Genomic DNA, 14,320 nt, shown 5'->3' on the forward strand with positions numbered 1-14,320 from the left:
GACTCCACAATATTGTGATCACTGCAGTCAAGGCTATCAATGAGATATTACAAAGCAGGTTTTCTTGCTTTGTGAGTAGCAAGTCCAACAGTGCCTCACTCCTGGTTGGCACATCTAATGCAGTCCTCTCTGCATTCCAGGAACTCGCGTGAGCTGCTGCATTTTTCTTCCAATAAATATCTGGGTAGTTGAAATCACACATAAGAATCAGGTTCTGTTGACCTGAAGCTTGTTGAAGTGACCCAAATAGTTCTTTGTTGGCCTTATCATCTTGGTTTGGATGTCCATAGCCGATACCTCCTGTAAGATCCCCTTTGGAGACAAACCCTCTGATAGTCATCCAGATGCATTCAATAGGGCTTCCACAATGGCTATAGTTGACCTTTATAAAGTCAAGATTCTCCTTTACGTAGACTGTGACTCCTTCTCCACTTCTTCCCTGCCTGTCTTTATGAACAGCTTGTAGCCATCCTTCACAATACTCCACTATGTGAGTTTCCCCACTGTGTTACAGTTATTTGTATAGTATCATAAATGTCTGACCGGGAGTAGAGTTCCAGTTCTTCCTATTTGTTCCTCAGGTGGCATGCACTGGCATAGATACACTTGAGCATCTCAATAGGTAGCTCCAAGGGATCCTTCAGTGACTTGTTTTCTTATTCTGGATCATCCCCTTATTGCCCTGCTTTATGCTGACATTTTCCGGTTAGTCACCCACTTCCACTAGCTGGAAAATTCAGATAACCTCTGTTTGCTGGGAGCTGAGGTTTCATTCACTCAAAGATCACCTGGATTTTCTTGTGCACAAAGGGAACACCCACTGAACATGCACTTGGAGTACTAAATCACATAGTCCAATGGGGCCAATGTAGCACCCATCTGCCTTTTGCCACTGCAGTTCCACACTAAAAGTTTGTAATGTTTTTATACAAATTAACAAAATACTTAAGTTATCACAAAATCTTAAATTTTGTACTCCTTTCTTTTTCTACATCTGTGTTAGCAACATCGTTTAAACATGATATTTACTTTTAATGTCCTCATTTAAAGAAAATGTAAAGCTTATACATGTTTAAATCACGAAATAAATACACATATTTCTGTATGATATTTAGAAGCAAGAAAATATCCGAATCAAGTTTCTTTTTTATCTGCAGTACACAGAAGAAATGTTTGAAGATAATTTAAAGAATATTTGCAAGCATAACTTATGGCATTTTTTAAAAGGTTATTTATCATATAAAAATGTAGATATGTGATGACACATGATGTTCCTCACAATTCTAATAAACTCCTTGATAATTCTTAGTTGGAAGCAAAAAATAGAATTTTACTGCAATGAATGCCAATACGAATTGGTTTTCTTACTATCTTCTCACTATGATTCGTTAAAGCAAATAAATAGTGAACTTTACTTTTTACTTAAAAATAATTGTGACTGTATTACTATGAAGTTCTATTTTTTCTACTTATGGCTTGAGAATGGTCTTGTATATCTGAAAGTTTGACTGTTTTGTCCCGGTTTATCAGCTGATTGAACAAAAGTTATAATGTACCTTTACAAACTTTTCACAATTTCTGCTCTATAGCATCACTCAGGATCCAAGCACGATTTTTTGCTGCCTTCTGTGCAGTTTAATTATTCCTGCCTGTATTTTACTTTTGGTCTTCAAAATTTTGAATATTTGCACAAACAGCATCAGTCTGTTTGTAGCCATCTTCTGAAACTTCATAAACATGGGAACTTAACAGATTTTTTCTGAGAAATTTTTCAATGTTTTCTCATTATGCCAACAATTTGACTAAGTTCTTCCTCTATAGTTGTTAACAGTGTTATATCCTAAGAAGGTGCATATTATTCAAAGTAAAATAGCACATGCAACGCCATTGAAAGTCATGTACTATAGGCTTAGCTCAAAGGAAAGCAGTCTTCAATACCAAGCTTTGGTTCCAAATCCTTTCACCTTATAAATTAATCAGTTTTTGTTATGCTTTATTTTTGCTCCCTTTTAACCAGATTGAAACTCATGAAAAAATTTTGCCTCTAACTCCACGACGGCTTGCATTTTTATTACAATCTCCCAGTTAGGACTGTACTTCAAGGCATTCTGGAGGAACAGACACATTGTGCTGCTTGGATAAAAGTCTTTTATGACAGTGATTTCTCCAAAGAAGCTTACTAATCTGGAAAAAAACCCCTATTTTCCTTCCAAAGATCAAGAACTTTTGTATCTGTCAAACCATAGCCATCTCAACATTTTGTCAGTTCTCCTATGCACAAAATTCATGACTTATTTTTTGTTGCCTTAAAATGAGGCTTGGTGTGTCAGTGGAAGCCTCAACCAGATGTTGCTTCAGTTGTTTTTGAAGAGAAAGTTAGCAGGAACAGTTGTACCTTATACCGACTAACCATTACTAGATAGGAAAAGCAGTATAAGCATGCCCTCACCTTCAAACGCCAATGATTTTAAGAAGAACTAGGGAAATTAAAGCTGAGTATCACCAGTGCGTACAAGCAGAAAAGCATAATGCACTGAGAGACTTAATAGTTGCCCTAAGTTTATAGCTTCCGCAAACCTGCTAGCTGGTCTAGGCAGGCTATCTCTGTCTCTGTCTCTGTCTCCGTCTCTGTCTCTGTCTCTGTCTCTGTCTCTGTCTCTGTCTCTGTCTCTGTCTACAGCCTTCACTTGTAATTCTAGATCAGTCATCAAGACAACTGAGGGAGCCTAGAAGCTAGACTGATGAACAGCTCAGCCTTGGTCTGCTTGGCAAATATATTTTGGAACATAAACTTTTCTGAGATAAAGATCAATTCACTGATTTTTTTTCAATTAACTTCTCAACAGAAATGTAAAACAAAAAAATTGTTTTTTAAAATGTTTACTTTTGATTGCTAAATATTTTTAACTCTTCAAGCAGTACTTGCATCAAAAGAGGAATGGCCAGCAAGTCAAGGGAGGTGATTCTGCCCCTCTGCTCTACTCTTGTGAGACCCCACCCGAAGTATTGTGTCCAGTTCTGGAATCCTCAACATAAGAAGGATATGAAACTGTTGGAATGGGTCCAGACGAGGACTACAAGATGATCGGAGGGCTGGAGCACCTCCCGTACAAGGACAGGCTGAGAGAGTTTAGGTTGTTCAGCCTGGAAAAGAGAAGGCTCCGAGGAGACCTTATAGTGACATTCCAGTACTTGAGGGGGGCTTACGAGAAAGCTGGGGAGGGGCTGTTTACAAAGGCTTGTGGTGACAGGATCAGGAGGAATGTCTATAAATTGGAGAGGAGAAGATTCAGACTAGACATTAGAGGGAAGTTCTTCACAATGATGGTAGTGAGGCCCTGGAACAGGTTGCCCAGGGAAGCCGTGGCTGCCCCATCCCTAGAAGCATGGTGCCTTGAGCAGCCTGATCTAGTGGAAGATGTCCCTGCCCATGGCAAGGGGGTTGGAATTAGATGATCTTTAGGGTCCCTTCTAACTCAAACCGTTCTATGATTCTGCTTTGCATGTTGAGGACTGTTCTCTCAGGAGCACCAGGCAGCTCTTTTTCCCTAGCACCAAGGGAGCTGATCTGACCCCACCCTCTGATGTCACCTGCTCCCTCAGCAGCTGGTTCCATTATAATGGGTAAAGGATTCAGTATGTAGGAAAATTGAACTATCTAAAGCTGGGAAAAGGCAGATGTGCCTTTCTAAGTAAGATTGCTGTATAGTCCTGTGACTGTGCCAAAAACTTCAAGCAAAATAGCATGAGCTGCAAGGGAAGTAAAGGAGAGAGAAAGCAAAGTTTCAGCAACCTCTTCCCTCAGTGTGCTGTCCCTGATCCTGAGCACAACAGAGTTTCATCTGACTCTTAGTTGTAAGAATGTGGGTTTTTTGAGGAAAGATATTTAATGGTGATAAAGGAATAATCTTTACTGTTCTGAGAGCTACCACAAGTTCTAAAGGCTCTATTTAGGGAAGACAGGAGGAAAAGAGAGAACTTAAAGGTGATACGTATGATTTTAGCAAAGACTTGTTCTCCCTATTCCTTATGGTAGAACATTTGCTATGATGGTTATATTTCCATGTCTGCATGCTTTGAATATAGTAAAATTGTCCATGATACTACTGATTTACCGTGAATTAAGAGAAAAGCAGATCTATGACACTACCGCTGTTAATAGGTTTTCCTCTGATTGCAATTAGCCAAAACAAATTATGTTTCAAATAGGGAAATAGAAATTACCTACCTATAAAGAATGAGAAACATGTTCTAGAAAGACCGCACATCTTCCTAAGTTTTAATCCACAAATATAATGTCCTTCATGTGAATATGTTTCCTCCACCTATTCAGAATACATATTCATTCTGCACTGTGAAAAAGCGTGTTATCTGTATTGGAGTAGTTTTATCAGGACATTGGGATGCTAAAGGAAGCAGCAGGCAATCAATGAACTGTTACACTATCTTCCTTACTATTTTTTGTTTCTCTTTTTGTCCTTGCTTATTAGAACAATTGGAAATAATAACAATAAACACACAGCTCTCCCCAGCATAACTTATTGACTGCATTTTTTCCTGATTTGTAGTCCCCCAGCATACTGTCATTACAAGGGAAAATCAGCATTTAACAACTGCCCATCATATTTCTTCTTGATTTTTAGCTGAGGTGTGGACATGCAGAGACACACTATATACCCACAAAAAATGGTTAATATTAAGATGTAGCCATTCCAAACAGTGCAGAGTTGACCACAAAAATGTGCATGTTTTATTTTTGGTGAACTGTGTATTCCAAAATATAGCAGTATTAAATTTTTAAACAATCTTTTTTCTCCCCCCTTTCTTTGCTGCCTAAGGATGAGCTAAGTCTTCTGCTGTTGCCAAGCATAAACCCCTTCCTTCTTTCCCTGATTTCCAGCAATGAGTAAGTGTCACTTCAGTTTCTGGCTGAACACAACTGATTGGCGTCCAGGACAGAAAGGCCTCTCCTGGAGACTACATAAAGATATACTTCAATACAAAAGCTACGCAGTGATACGGAACTTCCTTACTATGAGACATCTTCAAACAAAAATGAGTAGATGCTTAGCCTGCTTCCTTCACTGCTCTTGCCTCCCACTTTAGACAGCGACTTGTGCCCTCACTGCTGTGGAGATTTTCAAATGACAGCTAATCATATCCAATCCTTAGCCCAGTGTCAGACACTGTCCTTGTTGTCCATCCAGAGTATTAGGATAAAGGAAAAAAAAAAAATTAGCAGCTCTTGCCTTCTTCAATTGTAAGCAGTGGACTCTGGGTCATAGTACATCATTTGCAAGATGCAGCTCTTCCGTAAAAAAACTGGAAAAGGGGCTTTACCGCCAGTAAAATATCCAGAGTTGGATTTCACTTACAGCTGCTTCTATTTATTTATTTATTTATTTATTTATTTATTTATTTATTTATTTATCTGTTTGGGGTGCAGGTTATCTCGTCTTTTAAAAAAAACCTGTGGAAGAACACCAAAGCTGTACTTTGAAAAATGTTATCATGTATAAATAGCTGAGAGCAGAACACAGGCTTTGTTGTGTTATCACACAACAGATCCAACAAAATACTACAGATCCATATTGTCAACTGAAATGGAAAAGAAAAACAGTTCAACAAGAATGCTTCTTACGAAAAATACCCAATTTACTTGTGTGTATCTCAAGGCCAAAGCATCTTATCTTTGCACAAATCATTCCTCTGTAGTGAGTAACAGCAATACTTTTTCAAGTGATTTTCTGCTGTGTGTCATAACAGGCTTTATATTGATGTTGCCAAAAAGGTCTCTAACATGATTTTAAACTAGAAAGGGTTTTACGCAGGTTTTATTCTAGAAGAAAAAAAGTCATATATCAGATATAAATCTGTTTTGAGCTCATAGAACCTGAGCAAATAGAATCATAGAATATCCAAGTTGGAAAGCACTTTTGAGAACATGGAGTTCAACCATACCTGCCCACAACTAAATCATATCCCTGAGCACTTCATCTACCCATCTTTTAAATACCTCCGGGGTGGTCACTTAACCACCTCCCCCGGCAGTGTGTTCCAGTGTCCAATAAACCTTTCAGTGAAGAATTTTTTCCTAATGTCCAATCTGAACCTCCCCTGGCACAACTCGAGGCCATTCCCTCTCATACTATCACCTGTCACCTGGAAGAAGAGACCAACAGTCACCTCGCTACAACCTCCTTTCAAGTAGTTGTAGACAGTGATACAGGCCAAGATGTTATCAGCCTTCTTGGCCACCTGGGCACACTGCTGGCTCATGTTCATTTACCTGTCAACCAACATCCCCAGGTCCTTCTCTGCCAGGCAGCTTTCCAGCCACTCTTCCCCAAGCCTGTAGCACTGCCCAGAATTGTTGTGTCCCAAGTGCCAGACTCTGCACTTGGCTTTGTTGAACCTCATGCCATTGGTATCAGCCCATTGATCCAGCCTGTTCAGATCCCTCTGTAGAGCCTCCCTACTCTCAAGCAGATTGACACTTCCTCCCATCTTAGTAAGGATACACTCAATCCCCTCATCCAGATCATTGATAAAGATATTGAACAGAGCTGGACCCAGCACTGAGGCCTGGGGAACACTACCTGTGACTGGCCTCCAGCTGGATTTAACACCATTTATCACCCCTCTTTGGGCTCAGCGGTCTAGACAGTTTTTAACCCAGGAGAGGGTGCACCTGTCCAGGCCAGTGACAGTCAGTTTCTCAAGTAGAACACTGTGAGAAATGGTGTCAAAGGCTTTACCGAAGTCCAGGTACACCATATTCACAGTCTTTCCCTCACCCATTAAGCAGGTAACCTTGTCACGGAAGGTGATCAGGTCAGTTTGTCTGGACCTGCCTTTCATAGCTCCATGTTGAGGGGGCCTGATTACCCGGTTATCTTGCATGTTCTGTATGATAAACATTAGGACATCTTCCTAGATATAAGGAAGAATTTCTTCACTGTGGGAGTGGTGAGACACTAGAACAGGTTGTCCAGCGGAGCTGTGGATGCCCCATCTCTGGAGGTGTTCAAGGCCAGGTTGGATGGGACCTTGGGCAGCCTGATCTAGTGGCATGTCCCTGCCCATGGCAGGGGGGTTGGAACTAGGTGATCTTTAAGGTCCCTTCCAATCCTAACTATTCTATGATTCTATAGCACTCAAGATGACCTGTTCTGTGACCTTCCCGGCACTGAGGTCAGACTGACAGGCCTGTAGTTCCCTGGATCGTCCCTCCAACCGTTCTTATAAATGAGTGTCATGTTTGCCAATCTCCAGTCAAGATGAACTTCCCCAGTCAGCCAAGACTGCTGGTAGATGAAATACATGTTTTGCATATTAGCAACAATATTTTTAATTATTTTGCTATAGATGCAAGGTTGACCCTTTTATTGCACTGTTTTTTGGACTTCTTGTATTATTTTTATTAGTTTGAAAACAAATCCTACCCCTCCAACAGAAGAAAAGTGTTCAGCCGATAAGGATAACTTTTTATTGTGGAACCATTACTCGGTTACTCTAGTCAATGCACAGGTATTAGCTCAAGTATACAAGACCAATTAAAACAGGGACTCTGGCAAGAAAGTACAATAATACTTCAATTTCTTAGGTACAGGAAACGGCTCATGAACACCAAAAAGCTACCAACCAATTCTGAGATGGATGCATTGCTTCTGTACTGTAGATAATTAAGTGTTTTTGTGGGAATTTGTTCATAGGACTGATAGACAAATTTGTTCACATATCATGTTTCATTGAAGTCTGTATGAGTTTTCTATGCCTGGCAATGGGTCCTGATCCTAGATGCTTTTATATCTGATTAATTGCCAATATTAGGCAGTTTGCTCATTAGCTCCTAGCAGGGCACATCTCAAATTGCAGTGAGGTCCATTTAGAGATGATATGCTGTTAATAAACTGCGTGGATTGTGTGTAGTTGTGTGACTCTCAGTCAGCTGACTATATGCATATACACATACATACATATGTATGTATACACACAAGCACAGATACACATACATACATGTATGTATATATATACACACACACACATGGACCCATCAATTAACTCCATGGAAGAATGGAATAAATAGAAATTATTCCCCTGTATACAAGTTGTGGCTGCAAGTGCTGCTAACTTATTCAGGGCTCCCTAGTGAATAAAAACATCCCAACAGAAATTTACTGTGTATTATTCATGCTACATTTTAAGTTTTCAATCTGTCATGTCAACTACTTTAAATCATATCTAAACCAATGTGCTAAACAGACGTCACTTTTAAACAAAAGGAATAAATTAAAGAACATCTTGCTGTACAACAGACATTTGTTTTGTATATTTATTTTCTAAGGGCTACATTTCTTGATGTACAGAGATAGAAGTTTGACAGAGAAGCAACTGATAATGCAAACTACTTTTTCCAGATCAATTTTATAATACTTCCTAACTAGTAATAATGCCGTGCTCAACAATTCAGCCTCAGTGACAAAATCCGACTATTCCCAGATCATAAAGTACTTAGGTCTAAAAGGTAAATACGCTTTATTAATGTAATTGTTTCTGCCCCTAGATTTTGAAACCTCTTCTGACAGATGAAAATGAAGTTTGTGGTACATTAGTAGAAGGCTTTTGGCTCATGGGAATTAACAGCAAGCCCCAAAACAAATCTGCAAACTTCCTACCATTAAAGATTATGTGCACTGAGCACTAGCAAAAGAAACACTGGAGAAGTAAACAAACAGCAAAACAAATAGTACCTATTTCAGTCTCATATGTGAAGGAACAAAGGTGTGGAAGTAGCAGTGAGGACTATTTTCTAATGAACCCATGATCTAGCAGCTTCATTCTTTGATGGGACAACACTGCCTCCACATTCTCCAGTGTTGTAACTACACTTCAGAAGTGATGAGATACTTGCATCATGAGGTCTTCTGTAGCAATAAGACTAAAGAGTTGCTACTCACAGTGCTGAAACATGAGAATTTGGGTTGTTTGTGTGTTTTTTCAAGGAATTCCACTAAGACCCAAAGGTTACCAAGTTGAATCAATAAAGCACTTAACCCCTGGATTAACCAAAAAAAAAAAAAAATACAGAAATATGAATACAAATAGTTACACAGACCTCTGTTGGGAAGTACATGAAGAAATAGAAAGAAATGTAAGGAAATGGCCTTTTGAATACCCAGAAGAGGCACAAATTTGCTTTGATATATTTTTACAGTATTTGTCAAATGTTGTCTTCCAGTATTACCAACAATAAGGGATTGACTCACATATCAGGACCTTCAGTTAAAAAGCCCTAAGCTGTCTTGGTAATAGTGTGAGCACATTTCAAAGTCTATAAACAGTCCTCATGTGCTGACACTAGATCAAGCATGGTTAGGATACGGATATATCAATGAAAGGCCACTTATATGTTACTCAGGCATCTCCTGAAGCAAATAACTGTGATGGCATAGACTGACAGGTAGTGTTCATCATACTTGGGAATAAATAAGGTACCATGGTTATCTCCAAAATGAAAGCAGTTCCTAAAAGGTAATTTTCCAAGATGATTAGGTCTGAGGTAAATCTAACCCTCATTAACATTTCTTAATTATTAATGGCTATTTCTTCGCTTCAGACTTTAACTTCTTCAGCTCCTACCACACAGATGGAATATCTTCAGTGCAGAAATATGGGATATAGAGTTTGGCTTACAGACAAAATCCTTTCTGCTCACCTTCAAAGAATAGAGAAAAAGCATTTCAGTGACAAACAGAAAACATGCCTAAATGGGAGACTCACAAGTCTTCGGTAGTCTTCCTCCCATGTTCCTTCCATTCTTTTGTACTAAGAAGTGGTGAGCCCCGTTAAAGCTTTGGTACAAATAGAGAGAGAACAGGTTACATCTTTTGAGGAGCAAGGTACAGGGTAGTGGAGGTCCCATAAATTAAGATCTTCACAGACCATTAAGAATCTGGAATCTAAGAGATTGTTAAAACCTCATTTGAGCTTTAGTCTAAGGATTAATTTAAAACTGTGAACAACACAATTTGGAGACTTGTTGTTCCACCAGTTATGTTAAATCATATGCTAAAAATCACAGGATCAAGAATATGTCTAAATACTGCACTATTAGGTGTTGGCCACTGCTGAGAAAGCACGTCTAGAGGGAATGGACTAGTTGTGGGAAAATGCCTCCTTCTTCCATGGAATTAATTTTGGAAACAATAATCTTTGAAAAGGGAATTCCATCTTCAAGCACAATGTGAGCAGAAAGGTTGGAAAGCATGGATACCTCTCTATTCAGGTCACTTTCAAAAGTCAAAAGAAGACTCACTGTATTTTGGTGACTATAATAATCTAAATCCCTACAACCTCTCCAATCTACAACTTCAGACATGTGGAGGCAATTAGAGTATGTATTATCTGATGGTTTACAGGAAACATTTTGAAAGGCTTTATGTTTTCAAAGAAGTGTTGGGATACTTTTTAAAATCAGGCAAATTTGAGGAGTTTCACATGAGGTGCTAATATATCTCTGTCTACAACAGATTTGAGGCAGTAATTTTGTATTTCTTGAACTTTTAATAAAACCTTATTTTGGGATCTTCTTCACCCTCATTAAAACATCTTTTTCAGAATGTCACAATAAGGATAATGTATAGTAATCTATTTTAAAAACAGATTACAATTTAGTTGTTTGTTGCCGTTTCTCACTCAAAATGCTGCTGAGTTGCTGTTATACATAGACAACTGCAACAAGGTTGACCCAAAAAAAAAAAAAATTAAAATAGCAGATAGCCTCAATTCATTATGAAATAAATTGTACCTTTTATACTTTGCAGAGCAATGGAGAGAATACTGTAGCTGACTTCCTTATGAAGAAGTCTTTCTCAATCACTGACATGCTTTCACACTCCATGGTTTGTTATAAAGCAAAATATGTCCCTGTGTTAAAGTAACCATCTCCACCAATCCCCAAAGTAAATTATTCATTTGTTATGCTTAGTCCTGTTTCAGAAAAAAAAAGCTTTATGAGGACATACCTGCACTCAGTTTCCTAGTTCTAGGGCTGTAAGACCAGGTCGTGTATATCATTATTGTCATTACATGATGGTCATTACAACACAAGGAAAAAGGAATATTATCACAAATTCTTCAGGCAAAGAATAAAGTCTTAAGCAAGAGAAAGACAAAATATTAACCCTAAACCTGAGGCTGCTTCAAAAAGCCTTTGGAGAAAAGAAGGATAAGTTCAAAAGAAGGATGAGTTCTCTCCATCTTGGCTGGTGGTAAAATAAGCCTAAGCGCAACTCTTTGCATGATCAACACTGAAGGACACTTAAAAAAAACAGAAGTGGCAAAGGTCATGGCTAGCTGGGTCTTTCATCTTCATCCCTGATCTTCTCCATTGATTTGCCAACTTGAAATACCTACTGCAGGATAATGGCTGGTCCCCTAGAGGCATAAATGATTTTAAGATGTGAAGGTTGCTGCTCCTCGCCTTCGTCTTAAAAAAAAAAAAAAAGAGAGAGAGAGAGAGACAGAGAGAGAAATTTATTTTAAAAAATTAAAAGGTTTTTGAATCAGATAACTTGTTGACAGCAAACATGATATTTGGATTATAAGACCATCGGAGAAACACATCAATAAGTTTTGCCTTAAAAAATGTGGAAGATAAATATGTAACCATACTGCGGTGGAGTATACAGCATTCTGCTTTCCATCAGAGTGAAACATTAAGTATTGAGCACTACTTGAAACATGCTGATGTTTAGTGCTATATCAGCAGCAGCTGGTCACTAACTGCAATGCAAGCTCCGATACAACCGGCTGTATGTGCTCAGCTAGCATGCAAGATTCTGAACAGAAAAACTTTCTCATTTAAGGTATGTCTAAATGGACTCTGAAGAGAGAAAGAGAACCAAAAACCGAAAAAGGAAAAAAATTGATACAGCAATCATGACCTTCTTTCCCACTCCAAGTAGACACCCTTTTCTGATGTGATTCAGCACTGAGAGGTGAGTATCCCCAATGATACAAATTCCTGCTGGCTACATAAAAGCCTGGAGTGTCCTGATGCAAGATCCTTGCTGATTCAAAACTTTGCTTGAAGAAGCATGTTTGTTATTGCTGAATACTTCCGATGAACCATGTTTCCAGAATTCCTGAGTAGAGTGCAAACAGCAGTCTAGTAAATTTAAGTAACCTCTTATTACACATTTTAATACTGGTCTTTTCTGTCCACCTAAGTGAATAAGAATAATTAACTGCTACTAATAAAGGTCCAAGAAAAGAAATAACATTTTTTTTTTTCCCCAAACTACAAGACACTGGAAGAAGGAGCAAGAAAAAAAAACCCAACAAAACAGTGAAAGTGTTGAATTTACAAAAATGAGAATCCATGCTCGGGATGTCAGATACTGTGTTACATGTTACTCATTTCACAAAACACTTGTTTGAAAACTAGAGATGGCTGACTATTACATGTCTTTTTTCTTTCTTCCTTTCTTTCTTTTTTTCTTTTTTCCCTCTCTCGTTCAAGCATTAATCTGTCAGCTTCAAAAAGTATTATAAGTGGTGGGCAAAAAAATTTTTTTCTAGAGACAAAATAGCAACAGTGGTTAGATTGAGAAAGTTCAAGCAGGAACTGATATATAAAAAAGTTATACAGCTCTCTCCTGTTGTAAAGAGAAATTGATACTAAAATCGGAATAATAATTTCCCTCTAGAAAGGGAGGGAATTTAGACCAACTCAGATCAGAAAAAAACTCTCAGAGTGGTTTAAATAAAATGCTGCCTACAGCATCATTAGTAGCACAATGGACAACATTTCCTTTATTTATTAACATTAACATGGCAATAACTGCTTATTCAAAGACAGGTTGCATAATCAAAATACCCATACAATATTTTAACTCCAAAGGTTTCAAAAAATCTATTACTTACTATGATTCTCAAGTAGTTTTCAACTTTCCATTTCTCAGGTCATAAATACAAGTGTGCGGGATAAATCTACACTGTTTCCTTGTAGAGTATTATGCTTGGAATGCCTCTACTTCTGGGAGTGAAGCTAATGAATGAGAAAAGAGAGAGACTGAAGTCAGTTATAGCAATAACTGAAAAGGGAACATCATTCCAAATCTAAACCACATCTAAAATGCTTAGGGATTTTAATATTTTTCTATTGTTATCAGTGTTCCCAGCTGTACTTTTGCACTGTAGAGTTATTTTTAAGCTGAAGTAGAAGATAAAATTATAAGATAAACACTAAAATTAAAAAAGGAAGCCCTAGAAATCTATTAAGAAAATCAATTGTTAAGAACACTCCTTGTAGTGTTGACAAGTAAATGGTTCCCAGTAAGTTTGCCAAACTGCCCATATGCTTTCATTCATGTAAACCGAGCCTTCCCCCACCATAAACGGTAAAGTACACTGCACAGGCACACTCAGGAATATTTGATCCTCTTTTCTACATCCATTGCTGCATATTTTTACAGCTCAAGCACAGTGAGTGGGAGTCCGATAGGTCTATCAGGTATGAAACCACAGTTCTGAATTCCTGTAATGACACTGAAGCAGAGCAAAAATCTGTCAGTGCAGACATTTTGACTGGATCGTGAAGAACTCCAAGTACTTTACATACAACTTCTTTTACCTCCCCAGTTTTCTTTAATTTTATGTTTGTTGGAGCTGAAGTAAAATATAACCTTTTTTAAATCCAGTTATTTAACTCCAATTTAATTTTTTTCATCGTCTATGTTGACAAGAAGAGTACTTCCCAAAGAATTCTCCTTTGCATTTTTCCATTCTTCAGTTGAACAAAATACAACATTTCCTGAAGAGTTTACATACTTAACGCTGGATCTAGTTGAATGGTCTCAAGGTTTTTGCATATACAGAGAAAATTAACTTCTATAGTAGCAAAGATATCCTCTGTCTTTTCTCCAAAACTACCTTAGGAAGCTGAATGTACTTTATTTTATTTAGGAAGTATGAAATCACAAGAGAAGTAATCAGAATAAACTAGGAAATCTACCTCCACCACTTACAAGAAAATAAGGAGAGACAGGAATAAACTAAGGTACATTACCTCATGACCTCCTCTTTGTTTTAATCTTGCATATATAGAGGCAGAAACAGTATCTATCCATCTTAAGAATTTCCTCTTGCAAAATGAATACAGCGAAATCTCAAAAGATCTGTAGCAATGAGAAAAAACATGGATTTAAATTCCAGTGACTGATTGACATTAAATAGATTCCTTTTTGATTTGCTTTTCAGATTTTATTTATCCTCTTTCCTCCAACTTCTACCACATGAAGCTTGCTTTTGTTTC

At 38.0% G+C, this 14,320-nt stretch overlaps 1 long non-coding RNA gene across 3 annotated transcripts in view; it reads right to left on the minus strand.

Moving 5' to 3' along the window:
• Positions 1-7,543: 7,543 nt before the first annotated feature.
• The window catches only part of LOC128853697 (uncharacterized), an 80,211-nt gene continuing 73,434 nt past the window's right edge, over positions 7,544-14,320 (minus strand). For all 3 annotated transcript variants that reach the window (XR_008452388.1, XR_008452389.1, XR_008452390.1), the window contains exons 2-4: positions 14,075-14,183; positions 12,931-13,054; positions 7,544-11,491 (exon numbers count right to left, since the gene is read on the minus strand). This is a non-coding gene — a long non-coding RNA (uncharacterized LOC128853697). The remainder of the gene's footprint in view (positions 11,492-12,930; positions 13,055-14,074; positions 14,184-14,320) is intronic.

Source organism: Cuculus canorus, chromosome 1 (genome assembly GCF_017976375.1).
Source record: "Cuculus canorus isolate bCucCan1 chromosome 1, bCucCan1.pri, whole genome shotgun sequence".
In the NCBI taxonomy this organism is placed as follows: Eukaryota; Metazoa; Chordata; class Aves; order Cuculiformes; family Cuculidae; genus Cuculus; species Cuculus canorus.